This window comes from Panthera uncia, chromosome D4 (assembly GCF_023721935.1).
Source record: "Panthera uncia isolate 11264 chromosome D4, Puncia_PCG_1.0, whole genome shotgun sequence".
Lineage (NCBI taxonomy): Eukaryota > Metazoa > Chordata > Mammalia > Carnivora > Felidae > Panthera > Panthera uncia.
The window spans coordinates 26,672,598-26,690,006 of NC_064807.1; positions in this window are offsets into that span (position 1 = coordinate 26,672,598).

Sequence of the window (17,409 nt, forward strand, 5' to 3'; positions counted from 1 at the left end):
CTAATATTTAGTAGTTGTTGCAAAGGCGAATTTGTCTTACTTTGTAGTGTGGCTTGGAGTGTTAATTCTTCTGTTAACACCTTCCCATCTTATTTGAAAACCTGTGATCAGATCTTTTCTTGAAACTTAATCTCTCCGGGGTTCTCGTGGACACGTTAGAATCAGAATCACATCCCCGTCCTGGGTGCTGTTTGGTAAAAAGAGCAACCAACACCGTCCAGCCTTCCAGGCTTACCACCCTCTCACTAGGACTCACAGACAAAGTGTGTACGAAGGAAAGGTTGTCACACAGGGTGTTAGCGTATTAGCAGTATTATTTTCAAGAGCAACACTACAGCTTTGAATCTCTAAGACAGCATTCAAGTGATGTACCAACTTTTTGCTTTCTAAAAATTCATAAGAATTTTACCTACATGCATACATTTAAGATGTACTTTTTAGTTACTATATATCCATTTTATTTATTTATTTATTTTGAAGTTTAGGGGCGCCTCGGTGGCTCAGGCGGTTGAGCGTCCGATTTCAGCTCCGGTCACGATCTCGCGGTTCGTGAGTTCGAGCCCCGCATCGGGCTCTGTGCTGACAGCTCAGAGCCTGGAGCCTGCTTCGGGTTCTGTTTCCCCCTCTCTCTCCGCCCCACCCCTGCTTGGGCTCTGTCTCTCTCTTTCAAAAATGAATAAACATAAAAAAATTTTTATTTATTTATTTATTTATTTATTATTTATTTATTTTATTTATTATTTATTTATTTGTTATTATTAATAAATAAATATTATCAAAAATGAATAAACATAAAAAAATTTTAAATTAATTAATTTATTATTTTTTAAATTTTATTTATTTATTTATTTATTTATTATTTTTTATTTATTATTATTAATAAATAAATAAATATTATATATTTATTTATTTTTAATTTTTAAATTTTTTTTTGAGAGAGAGAGAGAGCAGGAGTGGGAGAGGGGCAGAGAGAGAGAGAGAGAAAGCGAGAAACTCAAGCAGGCTCCAAGTTGTCAGCACAGAGCCCTATGTGGGGCTCTAACTCACAAACCGTGAGATCATGAACCGAGCTGAAATTGAAAGAGTCAGACGCTTAACTGACTGAACCACCCAGGTGCCCCAACATACCCATTTTCTGCCTCGGGAAAACTGTGTAAGTGGCAGGAGGGGTTACAATTCTCACATGCTCCTGTTTCTTCTTGGACTTCCTTTCTAGAGGGTAAGCTCATTAAGGGCAGAGAGAGTTCCATCACTGCTTTTGTCTCCTCTGCCTAGAAATGATACTGAACTTTCACTGAATAAATGACTGAATTTTCTGGCTCTTCTTGACTCTTGCTTTTACTTGGGGAAACAAACCCAATTAGAAGTAATTTTCTACTTCATTAAACTATGATGGCTTGGTTTTTGTGGTGAGTGGTTCTATAATAAGATCATTTTAATTCAAGATGCATAACAAGTGCTTTGGGGATATTCTCTTAGATGTTAGCCAGGAAGGTTACTGCTTCCATAGGGGGATTTAAGGACTCTTCCTAAAACTACACCAAAAGATGCTTCTGCTCCATCCATGGAAGCCCGTCATCCTTCAGCTTATATGGGTGTTCCTCAAAGTGTGGTCAATAGAATCTGTGGGGATGTTGGTCAAAAACAGTTTCTCATGCCCCAGCCCGCAGAGGTTCTGAGTCAGTAGGTATAAGAGAGAAGCCCAGGAATCTGCTTTTGAACAGGCTCCCCAAAGAATCTTACGCCCGCTGCAGTATGGGAAACGCTGGGTTAAAGTTTTGACGCCTGTGATTGAAGATGGCCTGAGAAGGAGCCATCGTCATCCACAATGTGATACTATCATATGCTGTGATAGTTACTTTAGGGGAAATGAGCTTTCTCGAAAACGAAGCCTAAGGAATACATCTGCAGTAGCTGGAAATAAATCAAAACAGTGAAAGAAATAAAAATTTGACTGCAAGCCCGTCACCTCTTTTTCTTAAACAACAGAAATTGTCTCACAGTTCTGGAGGCTGAAGTCTGCGATCAGGGTGGAGAAGGGTGGAGTCCTTCTGGGGGCTGTGAGAAGGATCTGCTCCATGCCTCTTCCCTGGCTTTTGGTGGTTTGCAAAGCATCACCCCATCTCTGCCCTCCTCGTCGCGTGTGCAGGTGTGATGGTGTCCAAATTTCCCCTTTTATAAGGCCACCAGTCATGTTGGTCCATTCCCGTATGACTTCTTTTTAACTTCACCGATTACATCTGCAATGACCCTATTTCCAAGTCAGTTCACATCCTGAGTTACTGGCAGTTAGGACTTGCACATACAAATTTAGAAGGGAGAGACCCGATTTAAGGAAAAAACATCCTCTCTCCTGGACAAGTAGGCACCAGGGACACTTGAACTCGGTGGGGCCGATGCCAGCCCCAGGGCAGGTTTGTCACCTCTGCGCGCTGGGGGCACAGAAGTGTCCCTGTGACAGCAGCCACATCAAGAGTGAAACAGACTGTCCAATAGAGTCTCAGCCTGAACTAGTGGGTAAAGGGTATATAGTGGGGGAGTGAAGCCACTGGCAGAAGAACTGAGGAGACCAGAGTAGCAAAGACTGAAGCACATAAACTAAGGAGGAGGACAGAGAAAGTACTGTCCCTGGGGCCATCGCAAAATTTCTATATGCAGAAGCTTAGGGGCACCAGTGACGAGGGAGATTGGGAAACTTCCCTCGAAACGGTGCTGACTTAGCAAGCATCTTATCATTTCCACACAGCTCATGTCAACATTTGTTTGGATGGCTGGCGGGGGAAGTTGAGAGAACTATGGGGGGAGCAGTAGCACCCCTCCCCTTGTGCCGTCCCTGCTATCCGTTGCTGGCCAGTGATGGTGATAGCGACCAGGGTAATTATGCATGTTTTCGCAGCGTGTAGCTTAGTTCCTGGTACCTATGAAATACCTTAATGAATATTGGTTGAATGAGTAGCTAAGGCCTCACTGAAGACCAAGCACGTTTGCTTCCTGGGACAAACATTCTCACCGATGACATCGCAAACAAATTAAAGTAAATGGCAGGCCTGCAGTGTGCTTAGTTGCCAAAAAGAATTTATTCCAAAAGGATTAATCGGATTGTCTCTGGGATGTTTTATAGAATCCATAATGGGAAGGGAATGTTCACTATGAGAGCCAGCAAGGGAGGCTAGATGCTGGAGTCACACATAAAGGATCCTTAAGTTTTATTGCTAACCAAAGCTACCTTGGCCACTCTTTCCCAATGGGGAAATATTTATATCAGAAGCTGGAGAAAACTTTTGAGGAACCGATACGTTTGAAGTAACCCTGTCCCTGTGACCGGGATAGCATGATTTGTGGCTCCAATAATCACAATATTGTTTCCCATTTGACTGGGTGTCTGTGTGATGCAGGATCAACTTTATAGGAAGAACTCATTTGGTCAGCATTCTCCCCTCTTCTGGAGCTATTAGGGTTGATAAGATCATCTCCATATTCCAGTGACAGTAACAGCTATCATTCACTGACCATCTGCTCGTGTTCCTGCACATGAAGGTACAAAACCTCCATTCCTGGTTCTTTAGGGAGTCCTGGGTTTTCTATAAGAATCCACTCAGTTCTGGGGCGCCTGGGTGGCTCAGTTGATTGGGCGTCCGACTTTGGCTCAGGCATGATCTCACAGCTCATGAGCTCAAGCCCCACGTCGGGCTCTGTGCTGATAGCTCAGAGCCTGGAGCCTGCTTCAGATTCTATGTCTCCCTCTCTCTGTCCCTCCCACACTCAGGCCATGTCTCTGTCTCTCAAAAATAAAGTAACATTAAAAACAAAAAGAACCCACTCAGTTCCTAGGGCACCCTTTTCCCCACTAGTCCCCTCTGCATCTAATTTTCTGTTTTTCCTGTGTTCTCATTCCCCACTTTGCCTTTTGAATCTGTTTATCTACTCCAGCTGTTAATCCGCAGTGAGGAGAAGCTCTGTCTTCTTGAAGCACACCCCCACCCCCATCACTTTAAAAAATCAAGAGTATCATGAGGGGATGGCGATGTGGGGTAGAATGTTATAAAAGTTTCAAAGGAAAAAAAATAGAAAAAAAAAAGAGTTTTATAGGTGAAGGGTACGCATGTTAAGTTCCATACAGCAGATAATTTAAGGGGATGTTAGATATTCCCTATTCTTGTTTCTTCTTGTTGTTGGATCTGATCTTGTTGTCCTCGTTCTCACTCTCTTCTCTTACTTCTGACTTCGCCACTACAAATTATGGTTCATTTTTCATAAAAAGCATTTGAATTATCTTTCCGTGTTCTCCAGTCAACCTTTTCATTCTGAAGCCTCCCTCCCTGCCCTTGCCTCAACCTATCAATGTCCTTCCTACATACACAAATTCCTCCCTCTGAGGGACTTTGGTTCCAGCTGGGAAAGTAAGTTTTCTCACTTCCCTTTGATCTCATAACAATTCTCTAAGGAAGATAATTGATTACCACTGTTTTGCTTCTCTGCAAAGAAACCAGTAATATGTATTGTGCACTCTAAGTACAGATAGATTGCAAAGAAAAAATACCAGTAACAAAGCAGAAGAAACAATTTATATGATGTATTGGAAGAAGGAGGAAAGGCTGAGGAAAAGTTATTGTTTTCTTTAAGAGGACAGAACAGAAACTGATTAACTTTCGGCATTGAGAGAAAATAATGGTTGTATATGGGTTAAATTTAAGGATGAACCCTGGAGAAAAACAAAAATGCAATGTATGACTTCTAAACAATTAGGGACAGGGGAAGACAGTAAAACATGACATGATTAACTCAAGGAAGGCAATCAAAGTGGGAGCAGAGGGAAAACAAAGTAAGCATGGTGAATTTAAAGTACAAAATAAGAAGATAAGAATGAATTGAAACCAACCAGTAACCAGTAAATGTAAATAGATTTAAATTGCCCATGAAAAGATACACGCTCTATTGGATTAAAACAAACAGTATGGATCAACCAACCAATGAAACAAAACTCACCCCACCCAACTATGTGTTCTTTATAAAAACTAAAATAAAAGAACATAAAAGGATTGAAAATGAAGAAATATAAGAAGTTATATCACACCCTGAAGAGTGTTAAAATGTATACGAGTAGGGTGAAGCAAATTATGAAATAAGAGGTGCATTTTGATTTTATTTAAATTACAGAAAATATTGGAAGGTAATATGTAAATGACATAGATTATCTCTATGTATTATTATTTTAGGCGCTTTTTATTTTCATCTTCTTGATTAACTTTATCTTCTACACTTTCCATGTGTATGCATTACCCCATAAAAAAGAAAAGGCAAAGTGAGGTTTACTTCACAAAAAATAAATAGCATAAGTTAACAAAATAAAAGCAGATGCAGCAGCATTATGATAAGAAAAGAATACAATAAAAGACAGAGGTCACTGAAAGGGCAAAGTGTTATGGTTCATGTTGTTAGAATATATTTTGAGTCATAAAGATAAAATGGTCATGTAACTAAGTGCATTTAACACCAAGCTTTCAAAACAGATGTGCACCACTTGATAGGAACAAAAGGAGAAATTAATGAATCAACTTGGATGATTCCACAGAATCCACAATAAAAGACTTTAACATACCTTTTTGAGAAAACAACAGAAAAAAGGATACAGAAAATTCTGATAATTAAATCAATATACCAGTAAATGGAGGGGCAGGGGGTGAGTGAAATAGGTAAAAGGGATTAAGAATACACTTATCTTTTATATTAATTTTTTAAAAAGTCATCTCTACACCCCACAACAGGGACTCACACCCATGACCCAAGATGACATATAAGATGTTCTACAGATCGAGGCAGCCAGGTGCCCCAAGAGTACATTTACCTTGATGAACACTGAGTAATATATAGAGTTGTTGAATTGGTATATTTTACACCTAAAATTAAAATAGCACTGTATGTTAACTACGCTGGAATTTATAAATAAACAAATAAACAAACACGAAAATATGAAAATAAATTGATATACCATTGTAAAAAAGGATCCTAACAGAATCACAGATTGCACCCTCCTTTCTTACGGACCTAAAATATGCACAAAATCTTTGACCATATTCATAGCCATAAATGAAATAGCATTAAGTTGCAAAAAAAAGCAGAAATTAGTAGACTCTGTTCATTAATCATTTTGATTAAGATTATATAATGAGAAAATAACACCTAAAAACTTAAAAACATAATCTCGATAATTCTGAGGTTAAAGAGCCAGTCAAAATGGGAAGGAGGTACTCTTTGCAATGAATGACAATAAGGGAATAACACATCAGAGTCTGTACAATGTGACCTAAAAGTTGTACAGAGGAAAAGTAGTTTCAATAAATCAATTTATTAGAAAGCATGAAAAAATTAAAATAAATGAAGTAGCCGTTTAGTGCAGAAACCCGAGAAAAGAAGAAAACTAAAAAATAAAGTAGAAGAATGAAATGAATAAAGGCATAGCTGGAATTAATAACAGAAGAAACAATCACAGCATGAATTTCATAGATGAAACTTAAAATTTGCTTCTTGAAAGGACCAATAATATAAACAAAATTTCAGAAGAAAGAAGGTATGTAAAAAGTTAAGAAAGAAGGAAGATAAAGAGAATTTGAGATTAAAAATATGAAAGAGAATATTGTGTGCAATATAATATTAGTATGTTAAAAATATGAATGAAAGCAACTTTATTTTATAAAAGTATAAATCACCAATAGTAGCTCAGGAAGTAGAATTCCTCAATAAGCCAATAACCAGTAACAAAACTGAAAAAAATTTCCTTAATTTGATAAAGCACGTACTAGAAACCTATATCAAGCATTACAGTAGAAACATTAGAAGTATACCCCCTAGAGTCAGCATACAAGAAGCATGGCCACTTATTATCATGTTCTCCTATTTAACATTGTACTGGCAATCTTAGCCAAAACAATATGTCATGAAAAGTAATTATGATGTATAAATATTATAAAGAAAACGATATCTAAGTAGTTTTCAAAAGTTGTGTACAGATTCCTGAAGGAATCTTGTCTTGAGGACAAGACTCTTTCAGGCATACCGTGAGATCAGAGCTATTTTCATTAATAATCCCAAGGCACTATTTTCTTTGTGCACCGTATTGACATTTGTTTCTACTGATGGAGCAAAAGTAATGGTGAATAAAACTGATGATGATTTCGCACAAATCGAGGCAATTATACCAGACTGAACCAGTTATCATATTCGTCACTGTCAAGCTTGTAAGCTATAAAAATTCAACAGGTTTGGGGCGCCTGGGTGGCTCAGTCGGTTAAGCGTCCGACGTCAGCTCAGGTCATGATCTCACGGTTTGTGAGTTCGAGCCCTGCGTCCGGCTCTGTGCTGACAGCTCAGAGCCTGAAGCCTGCTTTGGATTCTGTCTCCCTCTCTCTCTGCTCCTCCCCTGCTCACACTGTGTTTCTCTCTCAAAAATAAAGATTAAAAAAAAAATTCAACAGTTTTGCCTAAGAATGACCTTAGTGAAACAATAAAAACTTTAATCTTAACACATGAGTACACATCTTTTCAACGGTCTATGTGATGAAATGGGAAGTACATTTAAGGCATTTCTGCTGCCTAAAATCACTTACGTGATTGTTGGAGATGTAAACTGAATTAACCATTTTCCAAAGGATACCATGAAAGAATGACTGAAAAGGAAGTGATGTTTATTCAGACTTGGCTATTTGGTGAACATTTTTTTCAGAAATAAACACAATTCAAGGAAAATAACAGAATTTATTGCCTCTAGTCTCATTTGGTCTTGCATGGAAAAATGAGAATTTTGGAAAACTTGTACCCTGAAGTATGAACGTAATGTATTTCCAATAATTAGAGAATTTTATAATATCAGTGGTGATATTAACAAACGTTATTTATTTAATATCAGAAAATAAAATGCGTCAATATTGGGATTATCTTCATAAACCAGTGACAAATATTTTTTAAAAGACCAGTGGACGGTGTTACAAAATCATGCATGGATAAAAGATCCATTTATATAACAAGACAGACCAGTAGATTTTAATGTCACAGACTATGAAATGTTTATTGATGTGGCTTTAGATTCTGTCTTACAATTAATCTTTAAAAATCTACAACTTATCGGGGTACCTAGGTGGCTCAGCTGGTTAAGAATCAGACTCGATTTCAGCTCAGGTCATGATCTCACAGTCGTGAGAACAAGTTCCACACTGGGCATGGTGCTTCCTTGGGTTTCTCTCTCTCCCTCTTCCTCTGCCCCTCCCCCACTCGTTCTCTCTTTCTCTCTTTCTCTCTCTCTTATTCAAAAAAGTTAAAAAATAGAAATTAAAAAATAAATAAAAATCTACCACATGTTGAGTGCTGTTGTATATCAAAGAAGCATGTCCACCATTATCTGAAAAGACTATGACCAATTTTTCCTACCTTTTGTAACTACATACCTAAGGCCAGATATGTTGTTGTTTTGGAAAATACACTTAGGTTTCACAAGAATATTTTTTATGTTAGCATGTAATAGATTATTATGATTTTTCAATCAACTGTTAAATATTTTCACAATTTATGTTTCAATTTCTGTTTTGTGTAGAGAGAGCGTGTGTGTGCACATGCATGTGCTCGAGCAGGGAAAGGTTAGAGGGAGAAGGGAGAGAGAATTTTTTTTTAAATTTTTTTGCAATGTTTATTTTTGAGAGAGAGAGAGAGAGAGAGAGGGAGACAGAGCACCAGCGGGGGAGGGGCAGAGAGAGAGGGAGACACAGAATCCGAAGCAGGCTCCCAGCTGTCAGCACAGAGCCCGACTAAGGGCTCGAACCCGTGAGTCGTGAGATCATGACCTGAGCTGAGGTTGGACACTTAACTGATGGAGCCTCCCAAGCTCCCCGGGAGAGAGAGAATCTTAAGCAGGCTCCACACCCAGCACAGAGTCCAACTCAGCGCCTGATTTCATGACCATGAGGTCGTGACCTGAGCCGAAATCAAGAGTCGGATGCTTAAGTGACTGAGTCACCCAGGTGTCCCTGTTTTCATTTCTATTATGATAAATATGGATATATATATATATATATATATATATATATATATCTCCCACTGTGTAGTAAAGAAGTTAACCTTACCTAAAAAGAGATCTGGTCTTTACTCTTAGCTTCTAGGAGGTAATTTTTGTTTGCTTAGAGGCCTTGGATTAACCAGATGGTAATGATGTGATTTAAGTTGAAAGCTGGCCACATCTTAGGGTGGGGCTGACCAAATCAGAAAGGTCAACAATGTGATTTATGGGTATTGGTTTACCTAGAGACTGAGATCGATGACAAGAGCAATCACCCGGTCATGCCTGTATAATGGAACCTGAATAAAAACTCTAAGCCCTAGGCTTGGGCAAGCGACTCTGGTTGGCAACAATCTGTGCCTATTTTCGCACCAGGAGAGTACACAGAGGCTCCGCATCTGATACTTCCTTGGACTTCCCTCTACAATGTTTTCCCCTGTTGATTTTAATATGTATCTTTTCCCTGCGACAAGCTATAACCGTGAGTATAGCTTTCATGAGTTCTGTGAGTCCTTTTACAGAATTACTAAACCTGGAGGTGGTTTGGGGAACCCCCAAAGTTTGCAATTGACGTCAGAACTTTGAGCAGTCTTAGAAGCTGAGCGCCCCAACTCTTCCTACCCACGTAACGAAAGCTAGGTAATTTTTAAGAATATAAAGTTTCCTAAAACCAAAAAGTTTGAGAAACATTAACATGTTTTCTATATGTGTAGAAAGAAAAATCTCTTCGATTTTCTAGCCAAATAAATGGCTCTGCCAGTAACAAGAACTCTTAAGAGATCGACAAAGTATTTAGATACATGATCAATGTTCAAAAACCAAGTTTCCTATACACCAGTAATAATTAATTAGCTAATATGATCATCATCATCATCCAACATAAACCAAAGTACCTAGGAATACATCTGAAAAGCCCTGAATGAAATAAATGCAAATAAAACTTTCAGTAAGACCTGTTTATATATCAATGTAGCATTTTTCCAATTAGAAAAACTCACTACTATAAAGGTGCCGGGGTCTCCATATTCACATATGAATTATATCCAATGCAAATAAAATCCCGATAAAAGCTCTTTAAAGAAATGCTGTGACTGATCCTAAAGTTCTTTTGGAAGACAAAAAGAACAGTAGTAAGCAAAGTGAAATGCTTTGAAGTAGAGGAAAGTAAAGAAATGGTCCTACAAGGCAGCGAACCACATTGCCAGTCTTTTGTAAATAAAATAATAGAACAGGCTTTCAGGTCTCTTCTGGCTTTTTGATTCTAACACTCTATAAATTCTGAAAATTAAGGCTATAAACTACTTTCTTATTTCTCTTTTCCCTATACAGCCAGCAGAAGATGTGAGGATAGAACCCAAGGACATGATTCATTATTGTGGAAGAGTGTTTACAAATTGGCTTCCATAATTCTCCCCATCTCTGGATGCAGTTGGACTTTGACTCTCTTCCCATTAAGAGCTGGAGTCTCTTTCTCCACCTCCTGGAGTTGGGCATGGTCATGTGATTTGCCTTTTCCCTGGGACACTGGCAAACGTGATGCAGGAGCAACTTGAAAAGTGCTTGCACATTGGAGCTTCTTCTCTTGCTGTCCTTGGAGTCCAGCTGTCATGCGAAACCTAAGCTAGCCAGTTAGACACTAGGGACCCATGTCCCAGTTGTCCCCATCACATCAGCCAATTGCCCGTCATGCGAATGAGGCCACCTAGAACCAGCCCTATCCCACCTGACCCATCAGCTAACTACAGCCAAGTGAGTTCAGAAAAGGTCAGCAGAATTCCCCAGCTGAGCCCTGTCCAAGCTGCCCTATCACAACACTGTGAGCAAATAAATGATAAAAACGTTAAGGCACTAAGTTTCGGGTTATCTATTATGAACAGAAGCCAGATTACAAAATAACGAATTTCCTGTCAGTATCCTATGTATTGGCAGTCTTTTTATTTTTTTTAATAGTTTTGGTTACAATAGATAGAACTTTGCAAAAAGAGCCAAAGTCAGGTAACAATGAGCAAGGACTGCATTAGACAATTTAAATGATATAAGAGGGTATTATTTATTTCTAGATCTTACTGAAGGTTATTTTAAAAATAATATGCAATATGCAATTATGTGATTAATTTACTCATTAGGGTAATTTCTTTTCCAGAATATAATAGAGCATTTCATTTTGGCACATGTCAAGAATCAAGGTACATTTTAGCTCCTGAAAGTGCCATGGCAGTTTTTGACTTAGCCCTTCCATTCTGAAATTCACTAGAAGACACCTGTCCAATAAACTGCAAAATTATAAGATTTAATTGTTCCACTTGTAAAGCACATAAAAAACCAGACTGATTAGTCATTGATAGGGAAGTATATATTTTCCCCACACATATCTGTGAGGCAGGGACACACTTTGAGAAAGGTAAGACACACAAAACACTTAGTGAATGGGTAGAGGGAAGAGAAGAAGGTATGTTCTACTCTTTAGTAGATGAAGGATGGTCTCATTACGACGCCCAAGGGAGCGAAATTCAGAAAGCAGTTTCCTAGCAGGGACCACACTCCCTGCAGGCAGGAAGCTTTGCTTTTTGGTTCCCTGCTGTAGTTCTGGTGGCCAAACATGTCCCTCGGCTCCTGGTAAGTGCTCAGTAAACATTGATTGGTTGAATGAATGAATGAATGAATGGAAGATCTCCTGAGGCTTTTCTTGCTCTCACATTTTTGTTTTTATGATTTATTTTCATCTGTCATATGCTTTTTCAAATAGAGTGATTTTACAGTTTGAATTATGTTAGGCTTCAAAAACCATCACTTTTTCTTCACAAGAATTTAAGGTGTACTGAGCAAATGAGGAAAAAGATACGTTCCTGTGAAGTCGAGGTAACTGGGGACAGTGATCACAAATGCTGAATCTGTACTTTTTTATTTCTTCCTTATGGCTCTGAGTGTTATTATTTTTAAAACATTTTAAAGCTGTATTTTTTAAACGTTTATTTATTTATTTATTTTTTGATAGAGAGACAGAGTGTGAGCAGGGGAGGGGCAGAGAGAGAGGGAGACACAGAATTGGAAGCAGGCTCCAGGCTCCGAGCTGTCAGCACAGAGCCTGACGCGGGGCTCAAACTCACGGACCATGAGGTCATGACCTGAGCTGAAGTCGGATGCTTAACCGACTGAGCCACCCAGAGGCTCAGTATTTTAAAAACATTTTAATATGAAAGTAGGATACTGTATATTCATTAATAAAATTTGGGAAACATAAATATATAAGGAAGAAAATAGTAATTATCTGCAATACCACCACTGCTAACATTTTAGCACATAGATAAATGTCCTATAGACAGATGGTTAGGAAAAATCATTTGAATTTGGTGCAGTCTTTCAAAAGTGCATGGGCTATTCAGGCTTTCTGTACTTTGAGAATCAATACAGCATAAAAGCTATGATCTTAATCTCTTGACACAAACATGTCGATTGTATATGTTATTAATTGAATAACCACAGTTATGAAAATATCAGTTTCTCCATCCTCAAAGTGGAAATAATAGTGAAAGGAACACAAAGATGTTGTAATGATGACTTTATACATATTGTGCATGGCATACTGTGCATGGCACATAATAATCACTCAACAATATTAACTATCATTATTACTCTTATTTTAATGCAGTGGCATAATTTTGATAATTTTTTTATTTTCCTCCAGACAGTTTTGATTATAATTATGATTACTACCATTGCTGTAATGAAGAAGATTCTGGTCACTTATATTAGAAACCCAGTCAATTCATCTTACTTTTCAAGATTTATTCATAGTATTGGCCCCTCTAAGCATTTTATATTTAGGTGGCCATGACCGGAAATTTTATTATTCCTGGTTCCTGCTCTTCCTTGGGCATCTTTGACCTTCTCTAACCCCTCCTGAGATTCCTTTTCTGGGCACTCTCTTCCTCTCCCCACTGCACTTCTTTGCCCGTGCACTTGTCCTTGGGTGCGTCACTTGTAGAGTTTTAACGGTGATTACTGCACAAGTCTGACTTCTGCCCCAGGCTTCAGACCTGCAGTTCGTTTCCTGTAATGCACTGCCAACTGGGATATTCTGGGTATCCTCAACTATGACTTGCCCTCCAAACTTTCTTCCTCTGGGACAGAAGATGGCCTCATCCACCAATTGACTGAGCCATTTACCCAGTAGTCGTGTTGCCCCCCTCCAACACTCCGTGTTTGACCCATCCCAGTGTCTTGAATCTGCCTTCTCTCTCCTCTCACGGTCTTTGTCCACTGGACCTGGCTGTACCCCCACCCCCGCCCCCTATTCTCCCAGTCTCTGGTCTTCCCTTCTGCAAACTGTCGTGTACACTGCTCAGGAAGGTGAACTTCTGGAGCTGTCAGCTAGGAATTCCCAGACGCTTTCCATGTGAGTGGTGTAGCCAATGCCTAGCATGACATCCAAGGCTTCTGTGGCCTAGTGTTTACTTACCCTTCTTTCAAGCCTCGTTCTTGCTACTTCCTACTTTATGCTGTGATCATCGCAAAGGGTCACCACCTGCGCGCACACAGTATCCTTTTCCATCCCCCCTTGCCTTAGCACATGTGGTTCCCTCTGGTGGAAGTGTTTTCCCACCTTTCTCCTTGCCAATTTCCTATCCTGCCTTCAGACTTAGCTTCAGCATCACCTTCCCCAAGAAGCTTTCCTTAAACCCAATGTTGGGCCAAGTCACTCTATCATTCTCCTCTGTGCTCTTTATTTGATGCTGAACATATGTGTGTGTCTGTCTCCCCATCCTGACTGCCACCTGTCCAGGGACAAGGTATTCCATATTCACACTGGTGCCGCCACAGAGTAGAGGCCCAGAGCGTGCCTGTGGAACCACAGCTCATTCTTTCTGTTCCTCATCCCTTCCCCTCACCTGGTGAGGGTTACTCAGTCATTAGGATTAATCATCCTAAAATCTTCTTTCAGTGTTTGCTAATAGGTGTCCTTACCTAACAGGTAAGAGGTCTCACAGGTTCAGATTAAAGGCTGGCTGGCTGGCATTTTTGTAAGAGAGATATGTACGAGGGGGTTCTCAAATCTCACCAAAATGTTTTGTTTTGATGCTTAGTGACATCGAATCAGTGATAAAATACATGATAAGATTGGGCTGTGAGATATCGTTCCATTCTGGTAGCCAAGAACACACAGATACCCTATACAGCTTATAAAATCTGAATGTAGAAATAAACGTGTAGGAATGTATATAGATAACCAGGGAGCATAGGGGTGTCTATCAAGTCTGGGAAGGGATAATACCATTCTATTTTTTGTTACAGGTTGAAGATGTCCTTGATGCAACCGTGTATGTTGACCTGTTTGCAGATTTGGCCACGGAACGGTTTGGTTAAGGAGAGCTCATCGACACTACCGATCGTGTATATCAACACCACTAAGAGTAACTGATTCTTTGATCTGCTTAGGAAAAGCGAACTTGTAGCCCCACAGAATCACCCAAATTTAGTTTCGACAGATGTCGTGTCAAAAAATGGAGACCTCTGCTTTCCCTCTGGTACCCGGAGCTCCTGAAATAAGGGAAGGAAGCACTCTGAAGATCTCAGCAGCCCTTCCGGCTTCCGTTGCATGCATATCACACGGGGTTTGGAGGTAGTCCTCCGAAATATTAGCTGAAAGCTCCCTCAGAAAGCAAATCTTTCCCACATCCTTCCCTGCAGTTCCTCTTTAAGAGGGTGTCAGCATGGCTGAAAGAATGAAGTGGCCGTACATTGTCTGGCTGTGCTATTATGTGCTTAACATTTCCATAACAAAAGTGCCACTCGACTTCTCCCCGATTAATGCAGCTCGAGGGCTCTTGTCGGCCTTTAATAAAACATTGTTGAAATCATTTATTTAGAGCCCCTGGTTACTAGTGGGAGAATGACCATCTTTGTGCCAAAATATAGTGTATACAGTCCACTATTTTGTAGTAGATCATTCTGTTATTTAAGAAATTGATTAAATGGATGCCCTAGAAGGTATTTATGCTAATAGCACATTACTTATGTCATTCAGATAGTCAAGGGTGAACCTTTTCAGCTGTCCAGGAGAGACAATCCCTCACATAGAATACAGTAACATCCAACTTTACTTAACTCACAAGGCCGCCAGACCCGCTGGAAACCCAGCCCTCCCAGAACTACTCTGGGGCCACGAGGTGTTTGTAACAGGCTGCCTCCCCACAGCTTGCTTTGGGGAGCTGGGAGAAATGGGGTCAACTGACGCCGTTTCTGATATTCCTTAGTGTAAGAGGCCAAAAACCAGATAATGTACACTTTTCCTTTTACAGGTCCAAAAAGGGATCCATGAGGTTAAATCTGAGAACTTCTGCCGCGGAACCCAGTAAGCTAATGATACAAAGCCAAAGTTCGAAAGTAGAAAGCTTTTAGTGCAGAGCTTGATGCCCCTGAGGGTTCTTGTGACGTTTCTCTCTTTTTATTCTATACAACATGGCGCTGCTGGATGGGGTAGGGGGTGCGAACACAGGAGTGATGATGAAGGGCACCCCACTCCTGTGGGTTCTCTTGACTCTTTGAGAAAGATGCTACTGGTTCTGAGTTGTGTCTTCATCCGTGTGGGTCCCGTTGAGAGAGCCATGGTGCACCCTGGATGTGTCGGAGTGTGGTGGCCCCTTAAGTTTGTGGCAGATGGCCCCCGGATCTGCATCCTTATGGACATTTGTCAGGACCCTGCCTAAGCACAGGGATGTCCTGTTGCTTAGGAGGAGAATTTAGTCCCCTCCAGCCATTTTTCCCTCTCACATATGTGTATTGCTAGCATATATTGCTATAGATTGTTAAAAATAAACAGAGACCTTATGTTATGTCCATTGTGGTCATAAACAAAAGCGTTGCTGTGTGCTTGGGTGAGCAGTGAAGCCTGAACCTCCTTCTATTTACTGTATGGTCACTGTCAGTTCAATGAACTGCCTCCTTGTTCTCCACCATTGTCCTACACTCCCTTAAACATTTGTCACTGAAGTGCCTCCAAAAGACAAATAAACTGTCACTGAGAATGCAAACCTGCTAACGGGGGAATTGGGACCAGACTCAAGGACACATGATTTTACGTGAAATCCAAAAGGAGTTCCTTGCACCCTTGCAAGACTTCTGAGAAACAAGGCCCTTTTTGAGAATCCCCAGGAAAAGCCAGAGATACCTTTTTCTTTCAGTAATGGTCCTTCCAGGCATTCTCCATGAGACATTTGGCCGTCTCAAATGTCCAAAATTCCAAAAGGTTCCCCAGAGAGCATGAGATACTACAGATGTCCACATCTGTAAAAATTCTTTCTGCCTCGGAGCAGATGGCAACATACAATCCCATAGCCAACGTTTCTAACATCTCAGCAACCTGTTCTGGAATCCACTAGGTCTGTAGAGGGACCAGGGGGCTCCTGGGCTCTGGTATAGAACCGTTTAAATTAAAATGAGCCACCGATCAATGTTCACTTTCTTTAAGGAAGAAAGCATAAAGCCTCGTGTCCTCTCTCCCCAACAGCGAGCTGTGTTGATTTATTCCAGGCAGATGCTTTTGACAGGACCCTGTAAAATCAAGTCGTGAGTTTATTGTACCAGTTAATTATCAAGCCTTTTCTAGTGCTAATGCCTTTTACTTCTTACTGGGGAAAACTGGGCCTTTTACTGGGACAAAGACTTAACTTTTAGTCAAGAATGTGTTAAAATAACAGGAGATAGAGATGATTTAAATATATTTAAGGACAAATGCAGGAGCATTGCTAACGCGAGGTTTGTAAAGAACGCTGATTTCATTTACAAGTCTCTTGGAATACTCTTTGTTCACTTCCCAAAGAAACAACGCTTCCAGCTTTGTTTTAACAATATGTGTACTCAACCATTCAGGTGACCGAGGATTGCAGCCACAGACCACCCTACAGCTATCTCAGACTTTCTGATGCTACACATACACCCATCTTGGTTTTAGATCCAATAAGAAGTGCCTTGAAGCTGTCCATAAAAGCTGGGAAAAGAGAAGAGTTAGAGGCAAAAGAAACCTGGAAAGTAGGGGTGGGAGTGGGGGGGGGGGGAGTTGGAAGGGGGCATAGCTTTGTTAATTACTTCAGGCAGCAGAGAAATCTGGTTATGTTTTCTCAGTACATGTTAATATCATATAAAGAGACACGAGATCTTGCTAATCTGTCGACCCCTCAGACAAAGTTTATTTGTGGTGACTTTTAAACTCCTGACTCGCCTTCCAATCACCGCGTTTAAAATGAAAAGCTTTAAATAAACACCAGGAATAGAAGATAAATAAACTTTTTTTCCCTCTTGCAAGTGCCTAGCTTGGCGAGGTTCAGACTCAAATCCCCAGAGGACAGAGCGCTCTCTTTTGTGTTAAT